The 17,400-nt window shown below is 44.3% G+C and overlaps 1 protein-coding gene across 2 annotated transcripts in view; it reads right to left on the bottom strand.

Annotated features, from left to right (window-relative positions):
* Positions 1 to 17,400, bottom strand: part of LOC126192013 (unconventional myosin IC) — a 431,394-nt gene that overhangs the window by 375,604 nt on the left and 38,390 nt on the right. The gene's annotated exons all lie outside the window — the stretch shown is intronic.

Raw genomic sequence — 17,400 nt, 5'->3', positions numbered from 1 at the left:
TAGTCTAGCATCTCGATTCCCTGCATTTTTTATTAAATGCTCATTGCACTTTATACTGATCAGCCAGAAAATTATGACCACCTATCTAATAGCCGGTATGCCCACCTGGCATGGATAATAGCGGCGACGTGTCGTGGCATAGAAGCAATGAGGCCTTGGTAGGTCGCTGGAGGAAGTTGGCACCACATCTGCACACAAGTCACCTGATTCCCGTAAATTACGGGGAGGGGAGGGGGGGGGGGGTGATAAGCTCTGACGCCACGTTCACTCATATCCCAAGTGTGTTGGATAGGGTTCAGATCTGGCTAGTTGGTGGCCCAACACATCAACTGGAACTCGCCGCTGTGTTCCTCGCACCACTCCATCATACTCATGGCCTTGTGACATGGCACATTATCTTTTAGAAAAATGCATCTTCCGTCAGGGAACATGATCGTCATGAACGGGCATACGTGGTCTGTAACCAGAACGATACGATACTCCTTGGTCATCATGGTGCTTTGCACGAGCTCCATCGGACCAATGAATGCCTACGCGCATATCCCCCGCCGCCAGCTTGTCCGCGTCCCATAGTACAGGTCTCAAGCAGCTGGTCCCCTGGAAGACAACAGATTCGCGCCCTCCTATCGGCATGATGAACAAGGTTATCGGGATTCATCAGACCATGCAACAGTCTACCATTGCGCCAACGTCCATTGTATATGGTCACGTGCCCATTTCAGTTCAAATGGCTCTGAGCACTATGGGACTTAACTTCTGAGGTCATCAGTCCCCTAGACTTAGAACCACTCAAACATAACTAACTTAAGGACATCACACACATCCATGTCCGAGGCAGGATTCGAACCTGCGACCGTAGCAGCAGCGCGGTTCCGCACTGAAGCGCCTAGAACCGCTCGACCACAACGACCGGCCCCATTTCAGTCGTAGTTGCCGATGTCGTGGTGTTAAACATTGGCACACGCATGGGTGGTCGGCTGCGGAGACCCATCGTTAGGAATGTTCGGTGCACTGTGCGTTCAGACACATTTGTACTCAGTCCAGCACTGAAGTCCGATGCTACTTCCGCCACAGTTCGCCACCTGTCTTGGTGTACCCAGCGTATGATGTCCGATATTTGTAACGAGGGGGTGGCCGCCAAACTGCACAGCGTCTGGACGTGGTTTCATCTTGGTTTCGCCACACCTTGAAGACACTCGCCACAGCACTCAAAGAACACCCGACAAGACGTGCAGTTTACAAAATGACCGTGCCGAGCCTCCGGGCCACCACAATCTACCACTGGTCAAACTGCCCCTTTCTAGACAAGGGCAGCACGGCCACTGATACTACAGGCAATGTGCGTGTGTGTGACCAACAGTCATTCCTCGCCTGGTGACGCTACTATCGCCTGAACGGGTTTATATCGACAACAGTTCGGTGGTTATAATGTTCTGGCTGATCAGAGTATATCTCCCGGTAGGGTTACTCCTAGGTACTTCATGGTTGTTACAGTTTCCAATAATTTCTCACCAATAACGTAATTAGAATATTGTAGATCTCTTCACCCGTTTACGTGCAGTATGTTATATTTATTTACTTTCTGGGTCAACTGCTAATCCTTGCTCCAACCGTGGACCACCTGCAGGTGTTCCTACATTTCGCTGCGGTCTTCTGGCGTTACATCGTTCCATTGAACAACAGCATCATCTGAAGAAGGCCTCATGGAACTTCCAACGTTATAGCCGTATCAATTAATATACAGGGTGTAAAGATTTTTTTCTGTTTTAGGTTCGCAGTACGTAAGCAGTGGATGATGAGGTGCAGTGCCCAAGAAGCCATGTTAACCAATCAGGAGAAGGCACAGTGTGTCCTGTGGTACCATGAGACAGGATCACCAACCACAGTGCAGAGACACTTCCAGACAACATTTGGAAGGAATCCACCTGATGTCAAGAGCATTGAAGCCTGGTATGAGAAGTTCAAGTATACAGGATCGGTTGCTGACCTTCCGAGGTCTGGTCGACCAAGAACCTCAGCAGACAGGGTGGAAACTGTAAGGCAGTCTTTTCTGTGAAGTCCGAAGAAATCGATGCGCAGGGCCTCACGTGAATTACAGATGCCAAAAAGCTCTCTCCATGGCATTTTACACAAACGTTTATTGTTTCGTGCATACAAAGTGCAAATCGTTCAGGCCTTGTTGCCCAATGACAGTACACGTCGATATGACTTTGCGGTCGAAATGCTATCACGTATTGAGGACGATGATGGTTACCTCAGACGAATTGCCTTTTCCGACGTAGGGACCTTTTTTGTCAGTGGAGTAGTGAATCGCCATAATGTGCGCATTTTGCGTTCACAACCCCCTGGCGAAGTCATGGAGAGCACCAGAGGCAGTCCCAAGGTGAATGTTTGGTGCGCGCTATTGCGCGATCGAATTATCAGGCCATTCTTCTTCGCTGAGGCCACCATCACATCTGCAGTGTATTTGCAACTGTATGCTGTTCCTCAGCTGCTTCAGTACCACCCCGATGTCTTGTTTCAGCAAGACGGTGCACCGCCTCATTGGGGTTTGGACGTCCGTGCCTATCTCGATATGACCTTTCCTGGGCGATGGATTGGTCGTGATGGGCCAACGGTTTGGCCTCCATGCTCTCCTGACATTACCCCACTAGACTTCTTTTTATGGGATATGTCAAGGACGAGGTCTACCGAACACGTACCAGATCTTGAAACCCTGCGGCAACGGATAACCAGTCGTTGAATCGATCCCTCCAGTGATGTCGGCAAATGTGTGGACGGAATTTGAATATCGCTTAGATGTGCTACCAAGGGTGCTCATGTGGAAGTTTACTGATGTGTGAAAAAAACTTTGACAGTTTGTAAACAATGAGACACCAGTTTCATATTTGTATCTTACTTCTAGCCTGAGTTATCAATTTATGTAATCAGTGAAAGACTTTTCGGACACCCTGTATATCGCATACAGTAGACCTCAAAACAGACTCTTGGGGTACTCAAGAAGCTTCACATCTGTTGATTTCATTTAGTAAACTGTTCTTTAGATTGCAGGTTCATGACTCGCCAGACTTCCCCCCCCCCCCCCCCCCCTGGATCCACGCCTGTTGGTGAGGACACGTAATTACGACAAAGAGTCTGAGCGAACGTTCTCGGCGGTTTCCATCTTGTTGCGAGGAAGACTGGAGGGGCGGTGCGTTGCGCCTTTCACTGCGGTGCAGCCCAAGGGGAGAGAGCCGCCGGGGCATTGAACAAGGTGCCCGCGCTCCGCCTGGACCCGCAGAGACGGCCAAGAGCAAAAAGCAGGAGCTACACGACCCAAGGTCGGCGCGCTCTGCAGCTGCGAGGGGCAGCCAGCCGCGCTCCCAGGTGGAAGGGCTCGGGTCGGGGACGCTACACTGCTTTCACACGAGGGCAACTGTCACCAGCTGCTTGTGACAGTTCTAATAGTTGCCACACCAAAAAGGACTACGGCATCCACATCTATCCTGCTGGATGCCAAAATTGCAACACCACGAAGACAGTACGCAAAAACTTGCCGAAAAACATTCAAAAGTCAAGATCACATTAATAATTCTTTATTTAAAAACAATCGGTTCCCACAGGCTTTTCTGACGCCTTGTGGTCTTAAAAACCATTTTGTTATGAAACGTGTTTATTTTCAGTCGAACCACACGCCAAGTTGTCACCTGGATAAAAACCAGCACATTATAAAATGTTTGTCATAAAAAACAGCACATATTTTAGTTAGGACAAACCTTTTATAATGTACTTTTTCATCCACGTGACAATGTGGTGTGAGATCCAACTTAAAATGAACGCGTTTCACAACAAAGATTTTTTAAGACCGTAAGATGACAGCAAAGCCTGTCAAAACCGACTGTTTTAAAATAAATATTTTTGCGGTCTTTTCTTTTTAATGTTTTTTGCAAGCAAAACTGATCGATCCTTCTGTCTTCTCAAAATGAGATTCAGTGCAATAAACTCGTCACTCTACGAAGTGTACGTCATACTTGGATATGCCAATGATCAGCAATGCACATAGTAGTTTGGTTTAACGACGTTTACATTCTCTGACTAAGATATCGAGCCTTTGACAGTTATGATGTCAATGTTACAACAAAGATCCTTGTGTACAATTCGGCTGTAGTTCCCATCCCACTTTATTTATCTCAATCGTGGGCATGTAACACACGGCATTTTTTTAATGAAACAATATCACCAGATATTTTGAGGAAGAATCTGCATATAAAACGGCAAGTCAGATGCACAAATGTCAGCATCCTTGAATATGCACATACAACCAGTATAGAAGCGGTGGTTTTAAGACACCAATGACTACTATCTTATCTCCAAACAAGAGTTTTAGATTGAGTTAAGAAAGGGCAGACCCTGTGTGGGAGCTCCGAAGAAACGATTGAAGGATGCACTTAAGTCTAACATGACGCTGTGTCACATTGATGTTAACTACGATTGCCTAGTTTTCAAACTAAAAAACTACAGGAAAGTTTGGAAATGTTGGCCATAATAGTTCCATCGTGGCATTATCGGCATGTTTTACTTTTAGGAGGCCGTTATATGCATTTGTACACAAAAGTGTACACAAATAGAGTTTTTCCCGACACGCATAACGCATTGAAGCTGATTTTACAAAACAGCTTGAAAATTAAAGAGAATTCGCCATTGTACGTGATACTTACAAATATTTCATTACAGCAACTTTCGTACCATTATAGCACTATTCATATTTACCAAAATATTCAATTAGAACAATTATCACAAGATTACAGCTCTATTCCTATTTACCACTTCCTTTGCTCTCACTAAAAAATATGACGTTATCTTTTACATATCTGAAAAAACTGTCGACAAGAAAAGTTGAAATTTTTAATTCAACCTTCTTGAGTTCAACAGAACTTTTGTTTCTTACATCCGTCCATTTGTTAGTCATCATTGGGGCAGATACACACTTATAGTGCGCCCTTTTCGTTGGTGGTGTCTTAGTGATTTGGGAACGACGAACATGAATGATAGAGAAACGTTAGGATAAATAAACAAATATATATAAAAAAAATGGCTCTGAGCACCCCTAGAACTTAGAACTACTTAAACCTAACTAACCTAAGGACATCACACAACACCCAGTCATCACGAGGCAGAGAAAAGCCCTGACACCGCCGGGAATCGAACCCGGGAACCCAGGCGTGGGAAGCGAGAACGCTACCGCACGACCACGAGCTGCGGACAAACAAATATATAAACCTTTATAAAAATGAGGGACAATGTCATCAAATACGTCATATTCGTGAAATTGGTAAACACGAGGTAGCAATGAAGTGGGGATTTTCCCGTATGACCATTTCACGAGTGTGCCGTGAATATCAGGAATCCGGTGAAACATGAAATCTCCGTCATCGCTGTGGTTGACAAAAGATTCTGTAAGAACGGGACCCACGAAGACTGAAGAGAATCGTTCAACGTGAGATAAGTGCAACCCTTCCGCAAACTGCTGCAGATTTCAGTGCTTGGCCATCAACAAGTGTGTGCGTGCGAACCATTCAACGAAACATCATCGATATGGGCTTTCGGAGCCGAGGGCCCACTCGTGTACCCTTGATGACTGCACGAGACAGGGCTTTACGCCTCACCTGGACCCGTCAACATCGGCATTGGGCTGCTGTTGACTAGAAACATGTTGCCTGCTCGGACGAGTCTCGTTTCAAATTGTATGGAGTGAATGGACGTGTACGGGTATGAGAAGACAACCTCATGAATCCATGGACCCTGCATGTTAGCAGGGGGGATGTTCAAGTTGGTGGAGGCTATATAATGGTATGGGGCATGTACAGTTGGAGTGATATTGGGTCCCTGATACGTCTAGGTACGACTCTGACAGATGACACGTACGTAAGCAGCCTGTCTGATCACCTGCATTCAGTCATGTGCATTGTGCATTCCGATGGACTTGGGCAATTCCAGACGTCCAGAATTGCTACAGAGTGGTTCCAGGAACACTCCTCTGAGTTTAAACACTTCGCTGGCCACCAAACTCCCTAGACATGCCTTGCAACGTGCTGAACAGAAGAGATCGCCACCCTCTCGTACTCTTAGGGATTTGTGGACAGCTCTGCAGGATTCATGGTGTCAATTGCCTCCATGCCACGTCGTGTTGCGGCACTTATGCGTGCTCGCGCGGGCCCTACACGATATTAGGCAGTTGTACGAGTTTCTTTCGCTCTCCAGTGTAGTACAGACAGCAGGAAATGTCGGCAAAATACGGGAGAGCCCGTAAAATACGGGAAATCTGGCTACCCCAGTTTTAACCATTTGGAGGTCTCAGTTCTAGGCCGTTCATCCTCGAGACGATTTGTCTATTGCGGCGTTGTTTTTCAAAAAACAGTTAACGAAGAGCGAATTATTAAAGGAAGCGTACAAAAGAAAGGGTACTGGTGGAAGGATGGATTACCTGTTTGCGGTAATCTATGGATCTCTAACTTTGGACTGTACCGTCAAATCTGGACACACAGACGTAGAAGACAAACCTACTGGACGACGAATGTCTGATATCTACATCTACATCTATACTCCGCGAGCCACCTTACGGTGTGTGGCGGAGGGTACTTATTGTACCACTATCTGATCCCCCCTTCCCTGTTCCATTCACGAATTGTGCGTGGGAAGAACGACTGCTTGTAAGTCTCCGGATTTGCTCTAATTTCTCGGATCTTTTCGTTGTGATCATTACGCGAGATATATGTGGGCGGTAGTAATATGTTGCCCATCTCTTCCCGGAATGTGCTCTCTCGTAATTTCGATAATAAACCTCTCCGTATTGCGTAACGCCTTTCTTGAAGTGTCCGCCACTGGAGCAGAGAACGAAAGTTTACGCCGCGTGTTTCTCATTCAGAAATGGCATCTGAATGTTATTTATTTGTGAGAAGACTGTGTTATGGCTCGTGCAAGGAGCAGAAGCGTCTACCAGCACGTGGTCGAATCCGACATCGCAGGATCTTGGGCTGTCGAGATTCCAGTTCATTGTTACGTCACACTGCTGCTAGTGTTGGTCGACATCCCACGACTGTTATACGAATACACGCGGTCCAGTCACCTTAATGTGACCACCGCCTACGTTTGACGTTAGCGTGCACTACTCGCAGGCGGCATGTGGCAGCACTAGCAGGATACTGTATGTGAAGGCCACGTGGGAGAGGAGGGGGATGAACAGTGCAGCCGTTGTTTTAATGCGGAAACGTAGGCATGATCATTGATTTTCGGGCCAACGGTGGATGCATTTCCGAAACTCCCAAGTTCGTAAAATGTTCGCGTGCCGCCTAGGTTAAATTATACCGTGGATGGCAAAATGGCGCCATCCAAACTGGCGCCGAGGCACTTGTGATGCAACACGGGCCATAAATGACAGGGCTGAACGACGACTGCCGAGATGTGTAAGGACGAATAGACGTGCAGCGGTTGACCAGCTGACCGCCCAGATGAACCAAGGGGTTACCAATTACCTCTCCTCAACGACCGTTCAGCAAACGTCAGTGAGTATGGGCCTCCACAAAAGGCGCCTGGTTCGTGCAGCCACGCTGACTTCTGTTTATCTGCGACGAAGGCTGGAATCTGCACGCCAATAGCGCAACTAGACGACCAATGAGTGGCGAAAGGCAGCCTTTTCAGATGAATGACGTTTTATACTCCATCGGGTGGCGTGAAACATTTTAAAGAAAGGATCCTGCAACAATCATTGGGAGGGTCCACGCCGGAGGAGCGAGCGTTATGGTTTTGTTGTGGCATTCCCTGGGTGATCTCGCCATTCTGGAACCCATAATGGACCACCAAATATATGCATACTTGGGAACCATGTCCACCCCTAAATGTAGCTATTTTTTTCCTCGGCACGATGGCATCTACCAGCAGGACAATGCAATGTGTTAGATAGCGGGCACTGCACGTGCGTGCTTAGAAGAGCACCAGGATGAGTTCACCGTACTCCCCTGGCCACTAAACTCCCCGGATTTAAACCCAACCGAGGATCTGTGAGATCGCCTCCATCGAACTGTTCGCGCCATGGATCCTCAAACGAGAAACCTGGAGTCGCAAGATTCCACGTCCACCACCTCACCGACACTTCCTGAACGTCTCGCAGCGATCCGCGGTGCGAAAGGTGGTTATCCAGGCTTTTGACAGGTGACCAGGTCAATGTGACTGGACAGTGCAGAACAGATATGCTCAACGCGTTGCACGATCTCCACGTTCCCACGTGACTAGCACCAGACCAAGCAGACATACTGCTCGGTCGGCCGTGCAGTATCGTACAGTCACGTCACGTACTTGGGACGACTAAATAGGCTCGTTCGCATCGAGACAAGTACCCAGACGGACAGCGTGTAGTAGTCTGCGGCTACCATTACTGTGGTCTCCCTTGACGCGGCAGAGACGGGCGCGTTGTCTGCTGTGCACCCAGCGATGACTCTGGATACAGGAATGGCAGCATGTAGTCTTTTCAGACGAGTCGTGGTTCAGCGTACCGCATCAGGATGGGTGTATCCGAAGAGAACTAGCTTTACCATATTGCGTTCGTAATAGTCATACATCTAGAGGGAGGGGTGGTACGGGATGCCACTGGCATACAACACTATCACCTCTGGTTCGCATAGCATTGGGCAGCGGCTTGTTACATTTCGGATGCGTGAAGGCCGTGACTATCTTTCAACAAGAAACCCAAGACCTATATTGCCTGTCGCGTCGTTATCTACCTCGAAACAGAGGGCGTTCGAGTGTCGCCCTAACCACCATGTTCTACAAATCTCTCACCCGTAGAAAACATCCGGGCGTGGGATGCAGAGACATTGGGACGCCACATTACGACAAACTCTGCCATAGAGAATCTGCATGGAGGTGATTTGACTTAACTCTTTTCTGTTAACCTAGTTCGATTCGATGACCGGTCATTGTTGCTCCCAGGGCAGCGTGTTTCCTCAACTAAACTTCATATCCTGTATAGTCTCCTAATCACCCAATATTTTATCAAAGCTTGGCTACACCGAAACTCATTCTTCAAGGATGTTTTCACGCTTCTATGATTGTACAAGATATGCACTTTCTCTTTCCCAGCAGTTATCCCATCATTCATTATCTGCTGATTTCATTATTTGTCAAAATTATTTTATTTCACCTGACTGGCCATATAACCTTCCTGTCGTCACAGTCGCCAGTTAACCAAATGAAGGAAAGTTGTATGTGCTGTCTGCGTAGGATTTACTAAGAGTTGCCATGTTCTCTCATTTCGCCAGCGACTTGCCAACACTAGAGGGATTGAACGGTTGTTGGAGGCCTTGGGTTTGAAGGGGGTACACTAGGACAAACCTTTTGCCTAATTTTTTATTTGCTTAAAATGTTATAGAGTATTTTTAAGATCATTTCATATGAAGTGTGTCATTATCGTTAAACCTGCGATGGACTGTAAGAGGGTCTGGCTCATTCTTGCGCTCGAATACAATCGATGTAACATATAGTTACAGATGAAACTGTCAGTTTCGAATAGTATCACAGAAGACATTAGTATCAACTAAAATATTATTCTCGACAAGGTTTATCTTCGTAGCATGTTTTGTTATGTTTTGCTTATGGTAAACAGGATGAAAGGAAGTGCTTGTCTGGCGTTTGCTTAACGTGTCATTTCGCTCGTTTGTCATACGAAGTAACACGTGGATGCTTGAAAATGAGAAACTCGTATTTATACGGATAGAAAAGGTTCGAAAAGTAATCCCAGTCGCGTAAAAAATCCTTAGATTGAAAAACAAAAACCAGTTAATCGATATATTTTTTTCAAAATTGAAGTGTTTCGACATCGGTGAAAAAAAGTCAACTGTACGATGCGCAATGCCGATTAAAGATATGTTCAGTTTTAACAAACTTTAAATGTTTGTTTTTCCAAAACAATATTTTTCAATTTGGCAGAGCTGTAAGTCATGAAATACACATGCAATTAAATTATGTCTTTGACTAATGAGTCGGCGTTTTTTTCTACTGTGGTACGTAGGATTCTAGCGATATATTTTAATTTCGATTTTTGGTGAAAGTTTTTATAACGACTTTTTTGTCTAAAATACTGACGTTTTCAAAGTTCAGCCATTTTGTTAAAAACTGTTTTCAATATTTCTACGTACTACGTTAAACAATATCACATTTTCAAATCAGTTTCTGCAATTTTGTTCTATGTTGAAAAGTGTGGCGTTCAGCGCTCCCACCAACCGCCCTCGCACTCTGCGAGGACCTTTCGCCAATGTCCTGTAGTGGCCACTGGGTGTAAGATTTTTTACTTGAAAAGTAAGACGTAATACGATCTTAAGGGTGGAAATACAGTTGTAAAGCCAGTTTTGTAATTTATTTTATGGATAAAGGTCATGAATATCGGCTCTAAAACCGAGCGTTACCCTGTCTGTCCCAGCTGGTTTTGTAATTTTACCTACCTCTTAATGAGAGTCAAAGCCCTGTGCGCAAGCTTGCAGCTGTGTTCTCGTTCCATGTAACTAGTATCATGTACTCTACAATGATATGGCAAAATTGTCCGGTGTATACTGGTCAGCATACTGTTTCGCTAAAACAAGTGCGGCTTCCCTTTGAATGAAATGCAGCGCAAGTCACGGTTTCCGCGGTCGCAGTTCGCGAGAAGCACGTGGCAGACGCCCCCCCCCCTCCCCCTACCCCTACACAATGCACGCCATTACGGCGCGCCTTACAGGCCGAAGACTGCCGGCGTGTTCGCGCATACTGAACGTCCACTTCTGCCATTCCGCAAATGCTTGCCTCGCAGACAACACCCCTGGCAGGGTTTCAGGATTCCGCGAGACCTATTAACTTGTTGCAACCGGTTAACGCTGGAGGGAATGTCATCATTGCGTTTTCCTTAAGCAGTTGAGCGTTGCTATCCCCTTATCCATCTCTTTCGATCTTCGGTTTATTGTATAATGACCTACGGCGGTAAAGCTATAGCTGCGGGTTGCAGGAGACACGTTCCAGTCCAATTATTCGGGCTGTACATCCCTTTATCTCACATCAGTAAATACGTACTGAACAAAACTAAAAAAAGAGACCCATATCTTTATCACCAACGGCATTTCAAAACGAACTCAAAAAAATAGTGAATTCTTCGACTGTCACAGCTGCATGATTCGACCATTAGAACTAACGCACATATTGGCGACCCAACTCACACACTGACGCTGGTATCTCCGCCTTTCCTGAATGTTAATACCCTCTTCAAATGAAACTGAGGCCGGCCGGTGTGGCGGAGCGGTTTTAGGCGCTTGAGTCCGGAACCGCGCGACTGCTACGGTCGCAGGTTCGAATCCTGCCTCGGGCATGGATGTGTGTGATGTCCTTAGGTTGGTTAGGTGTAAGTAGTTCTAAGTTCTAGGGGACTGATAATTTCAGATGTTAAGTCCCATAGTGCTCAGAGCCATTTGAACCATTTTTGAAATGAGACTGACTCGTTCTATTTGTACTTTCACTTCTGTTCGCCGGCCTTTGCAAGAGCTCAGAGTTCGCTCACCACACTTCGCCTACACTTTACCACCATAGCTGTAAGGAAATGTATATATATGTGGAAAGCGGAATCCGAAAGACAGTTCAAGTATTTCTTCCTCACATTCACGGGGCATTAACAGATGGAAATGCTACGTTTACCTGACGGATGAAATTGTAAATGAGTTGAACCACCAACTTCGGATTTGTAGTTTCACACACACGTAGCTACTGTCTTTTGATATTTACGATAAATTCGTCGTTATTTACTTGTTAAAACATTTCACGGAAAATTCAGAATTAAGCCTCAAAAGCTCAACGAACTACACATTAGTTAGAGTGGTCTAAGGTTTTGCAAAATTCTCACAATTCACCATTCGTAACATTGTAGCACTAACCCCGATCGAAACATCTTCGAAACAGGCAAACACGCTGCGTAATTTAAAATATGATGATGATCATCATCATTTATTGCATTAACGGCCCTTTGGGGGCCTACAAAGAAGAACAACAAGAAAAAATTACAAACACAAAAACCCCAATAAAAGGAATGTCTGTGAATCACAAGAGAGGAGGCATTTCCTGCAGATGGCACTTTTTTCCGGTTTCAAGCATCATACTCCACAGCTGCCGGTTCCACTTCTTGAAGGATCGTCATTCTTCTTTAAAATATGATACAGCTAGAAATTTCACAGTCTACCATATTTACTGGCTTTTGCGATTTGTTGAAAAATAAAAGATTTGGATGAAAAATGAAAATTTAAACAGTAATGTTGGGTACTAGCTTTGCCTTTTTTGCAGGAACATGTTCACATGTTTAGAGGGTCTTGACGTGAAAAAAATGTTCCCGGTACGTACAAGAACACGGTTACGATATACAACTGGAGGTCACGATTGTCTACATACGAGAAACGCAGAACTGAACCAGAACGCACAACCATCCCAAATCATAGAATGGTTCCGGAGTACTTATTTCGTCAGTCCCTTTATTTCCTTCTGTTATCTGTTACGGGACTAGAATGGGTTTCATTTACTCTGCAGCCTTGTTTCTCCTTTCTAGGTTTCTCTCCCAGCCAGCCAGCCAGACCATACAAGTCTATTCTACTTCTTCACGTCGGCATTATTCAAAAACAGTTGTCGGCATTCTTCAAAAACAGTCTCTGAAAACGAAGTTTACTGCATAATGTAAATGACAAAATTGGATTTTGCGGAGGTGGTGACGCGTGAGGGAATATGTTTACTTAATCGACGTTCGGCGCTACCAACAGAAACTGCGATGTTTAACTTCACCACGCAATTTTGACCTTACAACTGCTAGATCGCTGGCGTTTGCAGAAACGATAAAAATAGGGAAGTCGGCATGAAGTGTTCAAGACAAATCCGATATGTGACGAAACGGAACGACGAACCATTGTGACACTTTTTATTGTGCCATTTATTTGCAGTTACCATTGTTAGCAAAGTGGTTATCGCCAATCGTGAACCTCATCGTTTTTCTTCCAATTCTTGCTCTAAGGGAGGTGGCAGGCTGCTAGCTTGCTGAAATGAAACCACTGGAACACTATGTAATTTTGATATACAGGGTGATTACAATTAAACTTTCAAAACGCCGCAGAAATAAAATCACTGGTCAGAATGACGTCAAATTGCAACGGAATGTTATCGGAGAAGGGGGAAAACTTAAGGCAGAAGAAAAAAAATAGTGTGAAAATTGATCAACAGATGGCGCTGTGCGTGTCAGAATATGTAAATGAAAACACCTGTCATGCGCACGACCCACTGAAGTTGGTGTAAACACGCCGGGCACACGGCTTTCCCTCATTTCGCGTCTGCGACGTTCGCCGTGGCTGTCTCCATGCAGGACCGCGCTCTGCTTGTTTTATTTCTTCTCCTGAATGAGGTGAAATATGCGTTTCACCTCATTCAGGAGAAGAAATAAAACTTGTATAAAGACAAAGTACACCTGACGATGGACCCACAGGGTCCGAAATGCATCGTGTTGTTAACAAAACACGAAAAAGTTGTGACTGAAGGCGTTGTTTAATTCATACCTCCAATGTGTGTTCAGTTTTAAGCAAAAGCTAGTTTTTCAGACATCTCAATTTATATGAACGTGTCGTTCAATGACGTAATTTTGCAGGTGAATTCAGTGATATACGTGGATACTGTCTGCAAAATGTGTTGCGAACAGAGTCAGCAGTAAAGAAGCAATAAACTAAAACGTCATGCCCAGGTGTTGAAGTTTACTGCATGAACAGCGAAAAAGTAAGCTATAAACCTTTTTGTTTTATGTGTGCGTGGGCGCGCGTTACGTTATTGCAGGAGATCGCTACGTGTGTTTCGTTTATAGTTATCATACTGGAGAGATCATTGTTAGTGAAAGTAAGTAAATCTAAAGTTATTGTTACGTAAATTCTGTGTTTGTACTACTTGTGTGTGCGTGTGTGTGTGTGTGTGTGTGTGTGTGTGTGTGTGACACCGATGTGGAAGGCACATGAACCTATCGAACAGTTTATAGTTACGTAGATATGACAGAGCACAAATTGTTACGCAGCAATTAGGGCTTGCGGTAGAACTAAAACTCTAACATAACTACATCTACATCTACATCCATACTCCGCAAGCCACCCAACGGTGTGTGGCGGGGGGCACTTTACGTGCCACTGTCATTACCTCCCTTTCCTGTTCCAGTCGCGTATGGTTCGCGGGAAGAACGACTGTCTGAAAGCCTCCGTGCGCGCTCTAATCTCTCTAATTTTACATTCGTGATCTCCTCGGGAGGTATAAGTAGGGGGAAGCAATATACTCGATACCTCATCCAGAAACGCACCCTCTCGAAACCTGGCGAGCAAGCTACACCGCGATGCAGAGCGCCTCTCTTCCAGAGTCTGCCACTTGAGTTTGCTAAACATGTCCGTAACGCTATCACGGTTACCAAATAACCCTGTGACGAAACGCGCCGCTCTTCTTTGGATCTTCTCTATCTCCTCCGTCAACCCGATCTGGTACGGATCCCACACTGATGAGCAATACTCAAGTATAGGTCAAACGAGTGTTTTGTAAGCCACCTCCTTTGTTGATGGACTACATTTTCTAAGCACTCTCCCAATGAATCTCAACCTGGCACCCGCCTTACCAACAATTAATTTTATGTGATCATTCCACTTCAAATCGTTCCGCACGCATACTCTCAGATATTTTACAGAAGTAACTACTACCAGTGTTTGTTCCGCTATCATATAATCATACAATAAAGGATCCTTCTTTCTATGTATTCGCAATACATTACATTTGTCTATGTTAAGGGACAGTTGCCACTCCCTGCACCAAGTGCGCAACTGTTCTTTGAATCTTCTGTGTCTCTGACGTTAAGTTAATTCAATAATAGTCAAGGAAGAGTCATATGAGAGTTAACTGGAACGTTGAGAAAATAACGCTGGAATTTTATGGGAAAGAATGTATGTCCCACGCAAAAATGTATGCCAAGGGAGTAATTTAGATTTTTTGTGTTTGACAAATCGCCAAAGTAAATTTTTAATTGACAGAATATATGGTACTCTTTCCTAAAAATTTTGTTACCCGTGAAATATCGGTAACTGCGACTGTTCTCTCAGGTATATCATGGAACATTTGCACAGCGGGTATACTTGAAATTGTGAACTGCTGTAAGAGCCTACATCAGTTCTCCTTATCCTACACCGAGTCCCACGCACACACTTTTGCCAACTTCCACGGGAACGGCGGCATATGACAGAGGAAATTACGACTCGCCCGTAAATGGAGATGTAACCCAAAGAGCACAGGAACTATGATTCATTACGACAAGACGTGGATGACTGTCCATTAGAACAATAAAAACAGCAAATGATGCTGATATAGTATCTCTGAATTCTGGCTAAAAAAAATCTGCATCACGCAAGCTGCGGCACGGTAGGCGGGAGGTACATTATGTAGCAGAATTCCCTCAACCCCCTTTTTCCCGCCGTTTCATTCGGGATGGTGAATTGGGAGAGATTACTGGAACCCTTTGAAAATCCACAAATTTATCTAATTTCACACTTATGGCCAGAGTATTTGGCAGCATATAATTGCAGAAGAGATACATCTCTTGATCCACATTGGAACTTGGCCCATTTGAATTTTGCAAGTAAAGCTCTTGGCGGTTAACAGCGTTTCTTGTATTATCTACAATCGGAATTTGTTAAACACCCCTGTGATGCTCTCAATCACTAATCTCGTGACCAAGTGCGCAACTGTTCTTTGAATCTTCTCAGTCTCTGACGTTAAGTTAATTCAATAATAGTCAAGGAAGAGTCATATGAGAGTTAACTGTGCACTAGGAAAAGAAGAATAGGATAAGTTAAGCAAGCTTACAGAAACGTTTGCTACGTTATTCAGCTGCTTTGACAGTACTTACAGACAGTTTACACAATGAATCCATCTTAGTTATGGAGGTATTGAGGGTATTAAAACTATTAAAGGCGTTTCTTCTATTCTTCGTAGTTGAATGAAAGAACGTAAACTTAACTTAAAAATTAAACTCGAGTGTGACTGTCAAGATGCACTGATTTTATGCTTTCTTCTGCGGGTATAGCTGTTATGACAGAATTACGGCTAGCCCATAAATGGGAATGTATCGGGAAACCAAAGAGAGAGGAATTATTTTACGACAGACATCGGCAAAACTGGCCCTGTGGAATGTTTCGGTGGCTTTCCACATGGTCAGAACAGAGAACTACGTATGGGAAAGTGAGATTTATCTACAGTTGAATGTAAATGACTATCTTTGTGCAGGTAAATACGTCACTGTACTACATTACAAAAAAACTTAATTTCCACTTAAAACCACGCCATTATCATTCAATTATATCTTTCCCTTTTCTAAAAACTACTCAGAAGGTATCCATATACGAAGAAAAAGGTTACAACCATTTGAGAGTGGAACTTATTTCCCCTATTCCATAAAGAATCAGGTAGCCCTAAATGTTGGCAACTAGGTGAAAATGATAGTTTCACCACCTGAAGAGAAGTGAATTCCGGGGCTGACATTCAGCTGCCTCTGGCTACCACACTTGAATCAAAATCATATGAAGCAAGTAATGGAAAAAGTAATTGTTATAACACATTTCAGACATGCGATCAATTTGCCGTCTCATGAACAATCGTAGCTGTTTATTTCTGTATTGCGAACGGAGGACAAAAAAATTCTACATCTCATACCCTAACTTTTTTTAGTTGAAAACGTGTCCTTTGTTCTATTAAAATGATTTCCAGTTATGAGAATTAGCGATGGATACGAAATCAGAAACTAAAAATCTTATGATTATCGTTGCCAGCAAATACAATATATCCGTTAGTGTGAAGCCGAATTTACAGATGTATTGATTGATAATCTCATTTGTAGCTTGAGAGAGAGAGAGAGAGAGAGAGAGAGAGAGAGAGAGAGACCAGTTTCGACAGATACCTCATGTGGCCTTCAAAATATTTTCGTTAGGAAACGTGTTCATTGTTCTATGGATGACAGATATTTATATGAAGTAATATATTTTATCCACTATAATGACAAAATGGCATGAGTCTCTAACAGATAGGTATGACATTCCATCGCGCTGACCACTCAGCTACCGGGGGCTGACTTTGATGTAATGAAGTCTTAACATAATGTACAACGCCACGCACTGATAACTAGAGGATGTCTAAACGTTATGCCACGAATCAGGCTTGACACTGTCTCCGGAAGCCTAATAGAGAACGCAAACCCTTGCAAACTAAACTTGAAGTATAGACAGTATAATAGGAAGCAACATAAAAACAAAGGAAAAAAATTAACCCAGAGGAGAAATTAAGAGAACTAACCAACAAATCACGAAACAA

This window comes from Schistocerca nitens, chromosome 1 (assembly GCF_023898315.1).
Source record: "Schistocerca nitens isolate TAMUIC-IGC-003100 chromosome 1, iqSchNite1.1, whole genome shotgun sequence".
Taxonomy (NCBI): Eukaryota; Metazoa; Arthropoda; class Insecta; order Orthoptera; family Acrididae; genus Schistocerca; species Schistocerca nitens.
Note: the sequence above shows the minus strand (reverse complement) of the source record. Positions and strands in the feature narration are given on the sequence as shown.